The following is an 8,326-nucleotide window of genomic DNA, read 5'->3' on the forward strand; positions in this document are numbered from 1 at the left end:
GTCACTGGTTGCCAGGAGCTGGGCACGTCTCCCCTCCCGGCACTTAGCAACCTGGGACGCTCTGGTCGGAAAAGGGGCAGGCAGGCACACTGCAAACATTTTGGCCGCTTTTGGCATGGCCGCTCTGCCTGCACCCCCCCTCCCATTTAGCCCAAGGAGATACTGCATGAGGCAACAGCCTCACTATCAGGACAGCCCTGGGTAACGCTTTACTGTGCGTTGTGGTGCAGTGAAGAAGAAAAGAAGTGGTGCATGCACTTTTTTTTACCACAATGCCAAATTGGGTGCCATTCAAATGAATGGAAACGCAACGTACTTAGTGTACTGCAACACATGCAAGGTGTACTCTGCCATAGCGTGCTTTGGGGTTGCATGCAAATGACTGACAAAGCAACGAATGGTAATGCAAGCTAGGTGCACTATGTGATAGCGTGCGTCCAATGCTATGGTGTGACCGGGCCCTAAAGTTTGGTTTGGCTCTTTTTATTTGGCCACAGGCAGAAGTCAGACACCATCCCTGACATTCATAAAAAGTGGTGCAGGCCCTCTGTAGAAGAGTGTTGGCACCACAGTACAACAAATGTCAGCAAGTGCGACAGGTTCACCTGTATGTCAGAAGTATGTACATGACTGTGTTGCAAAGATGCGCCAGATTTCCCAGATTGTGCCGATTTTGCTGCATCTTTGCTAAGAGGCAGGCTGGCACCCGTCTGGGTCCTAGCCATCATTGATGCTGTGTTGCTAGGCTGCCAGTATCCTAGCAACCAGTGTCACTCAACCACACAGCTCCTTTGGTTTCTAGGATGCTCCTGGCCTTGCCACGCAGTGTCATGGGTTGCTAGGACGCAGTTGGGCCGGTTGCATAACATCATTGGTTGCTAGGACACAGACGGCCTAGCTGCACAGTGGAATTGATGGCTAGGACGTAGGCAGCCTGGTTGCCACCGGCCTACCAACCAATGACACTGAATAACCAAATCACGCCAAGATTAATTAGGTCTTATTTACCGCCAGTTATCTACAAAATGGCGGTATTTTTGGGGTGAATTTCATGTAGCCAATGCAACATAATGTAAAATTGTCACTAATAAGAACTACCTGAATTTGGCGCATGCGTCGCTAAGATCATCTGAACTGTCGCACGGCACTTATGGACATAGCGCAGGACTTCCAAAGACAGCCCTAAAATGAGAAAAGTACTGCAAAAGCTTTATTGATTCTCCACCATGTTTGTTTGTTTTTTCAGTGATTTAGGCTAAAGAGAGGCAGACTACGGTATAAAACACAATGCGGGGGATGTATCAAAACTTGAGCAGGCAGAATCTGGAGCAGTTGCCCATGTTAACCGATCAGCTTCTCCCTTCAGTTTCTTCAGAAAGAAGCTGTTTGCCATGGGTAGCTGCTCCAGATTCTGCCTGCTCCAGTTCTGATATATTTCCCCCCAATATCAAATATTTCCTGTCTGTTCTTGGAGACTGCAGTAGCATAACATTGTACTGATAGAGAATCCATGATGTATTGCCTAAATAACCAGCTTTCTGCATCCATGTGAATGAAGATTGCGGCACCTTCAGTCTAATTGAAAGGGGAATTATAAAATATAGACATTGATAGTGCTGTATATAATTGTTATTCACAGATATATTGTCACCGATGGGAAAACAACACCCTAAAAGCCACCACAGCCTCCCTTGCAGCATTTTGGCATCAGATTCGGGTGCCCATGTGAAGGGAATCTTTATAGTGAAGACTCTTAAAGGAGCAGAGAAGATGAAAGCATTGCTAGCAATTGGAAAAGGACAATGTAGGTGGTGAGGCCTTGCAGCACAGCTTCACCTTTCCTGGGGATCTCATCACAGTAGCAACTTCTATGCCATATAAGTAGGTCACTGGTCACTTTTCACATCAAACCACTCTTGAATTTAATTTCCATAAAATGAAAAAGGCCCCCAGTGTAGAGCACCATTATTTATAGGAGTACTGAAGTCCCAACATATACTATCCTGTTATTACATCAGCATTGTAATAGGAATACATACTAAAATCTCTTTTATGTAGTGAGTGCTGCCTTATAACTGCTCATCATGTTCAACAACGTGCTGGATTCCCAGTGTGCTTTGCATCTCTTTCCCTGCTGCTGGATATGATGTAATCTTGATTTCTCAAGACTACATATCCCATCATGCACTGCTATCAGCAAGCAATGATAATGTTACAGTGTTCAGATGTTGAGTTGTAGTTAAAGTGACATTAAAAGGCACATATTTTTTTCCACCCCCCTTTCCCCCAATGCTAATTTAAGGACTTACCTTAAATGATGCCTCCTTATCCGATCATCATCTTCTTTCCAGTAGTTTTCAGGAGTCCCTCTAGCGCTGGTGCTGGTCTCCGATCCATCGCTGACTCCTCACACTTCCTGGCACTTCCTGTCCCACGGAGTCGGTGCGGGTGCACGCTGCCTCCATTGACTTACCTTGCATCTCTCCTCGTCTCCCGGCTGTAGATCTGAACTGAGCATGCAACCACCCCATGATCCCTTGTGGCTGCCTGTGAATGTTCAGATCTTCGAACGGGAGCGCGCGGCAGAGACACGGGTTTAAACTCCTTTGTTAACTTTAAAAAAAAATGTTTTTACATATATCTACTGTTTGCTAGCAGTAGATACATGCAAAAATACGCTAGGGTTTAATAATCCTTTAAGACAACAGGCTTAGTTAGAGTGGTGACACAAGGAAGTGCATATTCACAGGACTGAGTGAACTTGTGTCAGTGCATTGAGGAAGCATATCCTATGAGCATCTTCAATAAGTAGGTTTACAAACTTCTACATGGATATTGTTATTAGGAGCGGGGTAGAACTTATAGAAATTCAATACAGAAATACATATTTAGTTTTAGTTTTTGACCAGAGATACCCTTTAAAATCCCATCCCGAAAGGAGCTCTCATGCCACTTTTTGAAAAGTGAGCCACCTCTCACGCCATTATCAGAACAGTTATTCCATTTCTCATTCTTGGCACGGATATGTCAATCACTTGCCTAGAAATTAATGTCTCTGCTCCACCCAGCTACTAACATTTGTGACAACAAGGAAAGGAGGTGCCCAGGCACAAGTCCTACTGTGTATGAAAAAAACACCTCATCACACACACAGGCACAGAGGTGACAATATCCAGTTGTCTAATGGAATCCACGTTCTAATATTCCACGTTAATCAAGTGCACATGGCGCTTCCTGTATTATAAATGGCACATGATGTCGGGTTGTGTTGTTCACATGATATGAACAGTGTGACAGATCATAGACTACACCCCCTGGCCAAATAAACAAGCCGCACACTCTAATATTTGATTGGACAGCTTTTAACTTTGATTATGGCACACATTTGCCGTGGCACTGTTTCGATAAGCTTATGCAATGGCACATTTTTTCTGGCCAGGAGTTGTATTCATTTTTCACCAAAGATCTTGTAGTGATGATGGGAGAGTCGGATCACTGAGTAAAGTCTTCTCCAGTACATCCCAAAGATTCTCAATGGGGTTAAGGTCTGGACTCTATGGTGGCCAATCCATGTGTGACAATGATGTCTCATGCTCCCTGAACCACTCTTTCACAATCTGAGCACGATGACTCCTGACATTGTCATCCTGGAATATGCCCGTGTAATTTAGGGAAGAAAAAATCCATTAATGGAAAAACCTGATCATTCAGTATATTCAGGTAGGCAGCTGACCTCATTTTTTGGGGACATTGCTGAATCTAGACCTGACCAACTGAAGCAACACCTGATCACAACACTGCCCAAAATCCAGGTGGTGATTTTTTCTTGGCCAGGCAGTGTATCATTACAGTGTATACCCCACTCTCAATCCCAGCATCTGTTAGAACTGTAAAGGCTGAAACACACCTTTGTAGTAATATGAGAAGGGAAGTCACCAGCACTCAACAAATGTGTGTTTAAGAGCAGGGTCCCTTCCTTAAAGCAATAGTGACCATGGGAGGCCCTGAAACCTCACAATGTTTGTTCTCATAAAGGTGTGTTTTTGCTTGATCTTCAGTCGGGTGCTGGGGACTCTTCATATTATGGTAATGCGTGGTGCCATCCATTGCTGTCACTACTAGCACCACCTTTCCACATTGGTCACAACACTGTATGGAGTGCAGATAATAAATATGCTATTACACACCTCTGCAATGTACATCGCCACAACACACATAAGCAAATTGTGGGGCCATTCATTTTTAATGGCACCCCAGCACACTAAGGCAGATCAGCTCCAATGCACATGCTTTGCAGCACACCACAACACATGGTAACACACTACCGTGTGTTGTGGCGCACTGTCAGACAAAAATGTTGCATGACCGTTTTATGGTCCCTTCTTGTGTGTTGGTAGCCCATTCAAAATGAATAGGCCGCCTTAACACAACGCAAGCCGATGTTTGATAATGCATATTAACGCAAGTGCGGTAATTCAAGACACAGATGTAAATTGGCCTTTGGAAGCTAAAACAGAGTCAGGCCCTGTTCACACTTTGCAATGGGTGTGGATTTTTGCTGCTGTCAGCCCATTTATTGCAATGCTTTTGGGGTGCTATTAACAAGCAATGGCACCTCAAGCACGTCGCATGTTTTGGACTTGTTTCATAAATGAGTGCCAATGTGCATGCATGATGCGCTTTTGGCGTGCATTCATGCAACGTCAAATTGTGAACGGGGACTCAGGTGCCAGGACAATGTAACTCCTGTATGCATATGCAAAAGTTACATAATCAATAGCGGACCAGGAAGGACGCCATACCTTAAAGCAGCAGCATGGCGGCAGCTGGGCACAGAGCAGTCACAGCGAGTGGAGACCTGCCGGTACTGGAGAAGGGCACAGTAAGTGTCTCATAATGTGCACTTAGGCTGTGTATACTTTATGGCAAGAGCCCATGCACACAGATAGAGTAAACCTCAGCAGTAAAATTTGGTGCATTTCCACAGCCGGAGGGCCGGAGTTGCCCACCCCTGCCATATGGGCATAGAATAAATGGGTATAGGTTTTTATTTAAACTATGGACAGACTGAGGGTGGCTTTGACTTGTTTGAGAGGAAGGTTTTTGAGGAAAATGGTTACAGGAATACCTGGCATAACTTGGCTGCATAACTCAGAAGGAAGGTCTTTGTGTCTGTTATAAAAACAGTGGACTTAGATTTTAAAAAAGCATGACTAAGTCTTGAGCTCGGAATAATGCTAAAAAAATAACCGTCCCCATATTCCGCCTCAGAGATGTCAATCTACATTCCTACACGTCCCAACCATGGCAGAACTCAGCAGAAGGACATCTTGAAATGACGCAAGTTTCACAATCCCGGATTCATCTATTGTGATTGACAATCATGATGTATGTCAACATTAAAATGTTGTGTTCATGTCGTCACTCATGGGAGGATTAGCGAAGTTGTGGTGAGAAGAGCATCTGAGGGAGTCTGTATCTTCCAGTACACAAGAACACAGTATAATGGTTTTCAAATGAGGTCATTCTCTTTTTTTATCTCTGCATGCAGTTGGGTGCGGTGCACATTTATGTATGTGACTGCATTAGTAATATGTATTCAACCAGCATCAGCAGTTTTTAGATGGATGGCTCACGTTGTTTTAATGAATTGCTGTGATTTGTTAATTTTATGTCACTTGATGAGGACAAATATGATGAGAAGCACTTGAAATTCTAGATCACCATCTCGGGATTTTAAAGGGTATATCCTCCCTAAACAGATGACTGCATTCTAGGTGAAGTGGTTCAGCTCGGCCCGATGTAAGTATGTGCAGTGCCTTGCAAAAGTATTTACCTCACTTGGTGTTTTTCCAGTTTACAGCATTACAGCCTGGAATTAAAATTGACACAACACGCCAAAAGGATCTGTGAATGAATGACACTGCTGTGTGAGCGAGGTACACATGGGCACACCATTTTAAACAAATCAACACCAGCCTGCCGGGAGAAGAAGTCTGTGATTCAGGTAGGGGGGGAAGGAGGGGAGGTGTTCTGACGTGACCATGCTTAATGTTGCACTCTGAATATTGGTTTTGTTTTTTTTAATATACTGGTGCTGCATATTGTGAGACATCACAGATCTTACATGGGAAAGGTAAGGATTGAATTAATGCTAAGATAGCTATAGAGCTGGCTAAACTCTTCTAAAAATCTGTTCTTCAATTTAAAAAGGTTTCTCAAAATATGATGAACCACCTACGGCTGGTAAACTATAGTTTCTTTCCTCCATTCCGTTATCCTAACCGAATCACACTTAGCTTAAAGGAGAACTATGGGGTTAAGGCTTTTCCCTATAGTTCTCCTCAGGGTAACGGGAGGACACAAACTAGCATCCTCCCATCACCCTAGGCTCAGTATACCGCGAGCTATAGCTCGCGGTATACTGAGACACCGCAGCTGAAGCGGATCCCGACAATTATGTCTGGATCCGCCCAGCTGCGTGATTGACAGCTGGCTCTGCCTATCTAGAGGCAGAGCCAGCTGTACCCGCCCCCTCCCCTGTCCATTCCACCAGTCAGCGCTGGCGGATCGGAGGCGGGAGGGGGGGATACAGCCCCTCCCCTGTCACGGTAGAGAGCTGTGACAGGATCGAGAGGTGAGTGAACACCGGTATGTGTTCGCTCACCTCCCGATCTACTGAGCCGACCTGTGACAGTCTCATTGTCACAGGTCAGCTAGAACTATGAGGTGAGTGAAAAGCACTCATCTCATAGTTCTCCTTTAATAAAGCACGGTGTAATCAAACTGCCAAAAAATTGTGAATGGACTAAGGGAGATCACGTCGCATACCCACCTCTTCTCTACCCTCCCCCTCCATTCACAGGGCGCCTTGTATTCTGTGCAAAAAAAACAAGGTTTTTTGTGAATAAAGGAGGAGAGAGGAGGGGGTTGTGAATAAAAGGAGGAGAGGGGAAGGGGTGAGGTCGTGAATGGAGATGGAGAAGGAAGGGGTGAGGTTGTGACTGGAGGAGGAGAGAGGTGAGGTTGTGACTGAAGGAGGAGAGAAGCAGGGGTGAGGTTGTGAATGGAGAAGGAGAGAGGAAGAGGTGGGGTGGTGAATAGAGAAAGAGAAAAGAGGGAGATCGTGAATGGAGCAGAGAGGAAGGGGTGAGGTTGTGAATGGAGGAGAGAGCAAGGGGTGAGGTTGTGAATGGAGGACGAGAGAGGTAGGGTCAGGTCATGAATGGAGGAGGAAAGAGGTAGGGGTGAGGTCGTGAATGGAGGAGGAGAGAGGTGGGGGTCAGGTCATGAATAGAGGAGCAGAAAGAAGGGGCAAGGTCGTAAATGGAGGAGGAGAGAGGAAGAGGTGAGGTTGTGAATGGAGGAGGAGAGAGGAAGGGACTAAGTTGTAAATGGAGGCAGGGAGAGGAAGGGGTGAGGTTGTGAGCTGAGCACTTAATTGCCTTTCGAGCAGTGCCCTCCTAACCATCTTTCTCACAGCGCTACAGTATTGTATAGCGCTGCGCGAACGGCTGCCGCTGTATAAATCCTGTATAATAATAACCACTGCTCTCATCTATGCAGCACTGGGAAATCCCACGCTGTGTGTAGGAGTCGGCTTGAAGGAAAGTGTGATTTTTTATACTATGTAGCAGCCACCCACCCACAGTATTCATATCATTAGGGTTGCCTTACATAGTTATTACAGCATCTACAATCAAATGTTTTCCCGGGGTTCAGCATTTAACGTCAGAACTCTTTATGCATATTTGTTCCAGGTCAGAGACTTCAGAAGCAAGAGGTCAGCAATGGAAGCCTCCATGTGTCTCTGGCAGGGTTTCTGTAAAGCAGAGTGAAGTGGCAGTTAAATCATTGTCTGCAAACTGAAAGAATGCAAGAAGTTGCCCTGAGTGTTGTGTTTGGCCTGGTGCCTAAACAAAAGAGCTATTGTCACATTATTTTGGATACAGCTTGATATTTCCGTGATGCATTTTGTGAACCTGCATTGCATAATCAGCAAATGTGCCACGTCTATTTAGAAAAATAATGCTATCACTTCATATAACTGGAATACCCAACAAAAAACTGTGGTATTGGTTTATTTGGGACTTTGTTACCAAGTGTAACAAGATGGGTGTTGTAATACAAAGTGTACACTTTTGGCAATGTCAGCACATAATTGGTAGGCTTGAAGTTTGGTTTCCTCATTAGCAATCCTGCGGGTTTGAGATTCGTAGTTTCTTCCAGGTGAATTCCAGATTTACCTGGGAGAATTTCTTCAAATCATAATGCACTGTTTTGGAACTATGGCCAACAGGCTTAGAATAGCCAATAATGGGGCTTT

General features: G+C 44.9%; 1 protein-coding gene across 1 annotated transcript in view; it reads right to left on the reverse strand.

Annotated features, from left to right (window-relative positions):
* Nucleotides 1-8,326, reverse strand: part of FRY (FRY microtubule binding protein) — a 257,245-nt gene that overhangs the window by 213,576 nt on the left and 35,343 nt on the right. The gene's annotated exons all lie outside the window — the stretch shown is intronic.

The sequence above is a fragment of the Nanorana parkeri genome, unplaced genomic scaffold, assembly GCF_000935625.1.
Source record: "Nanorana parkeri isolate BGI_ZX_2015 unplaced genomic scaffold, ASM93562v1 scaffold8, whole genome shotgun sequence".
Taxonomy (NCBI): domain Eukaryota; kingdom Metazoa; phylum Chordata; class Amphibia; order Anura; family Dicroglossidae; genus Nanorana; species Nanorana parkeri.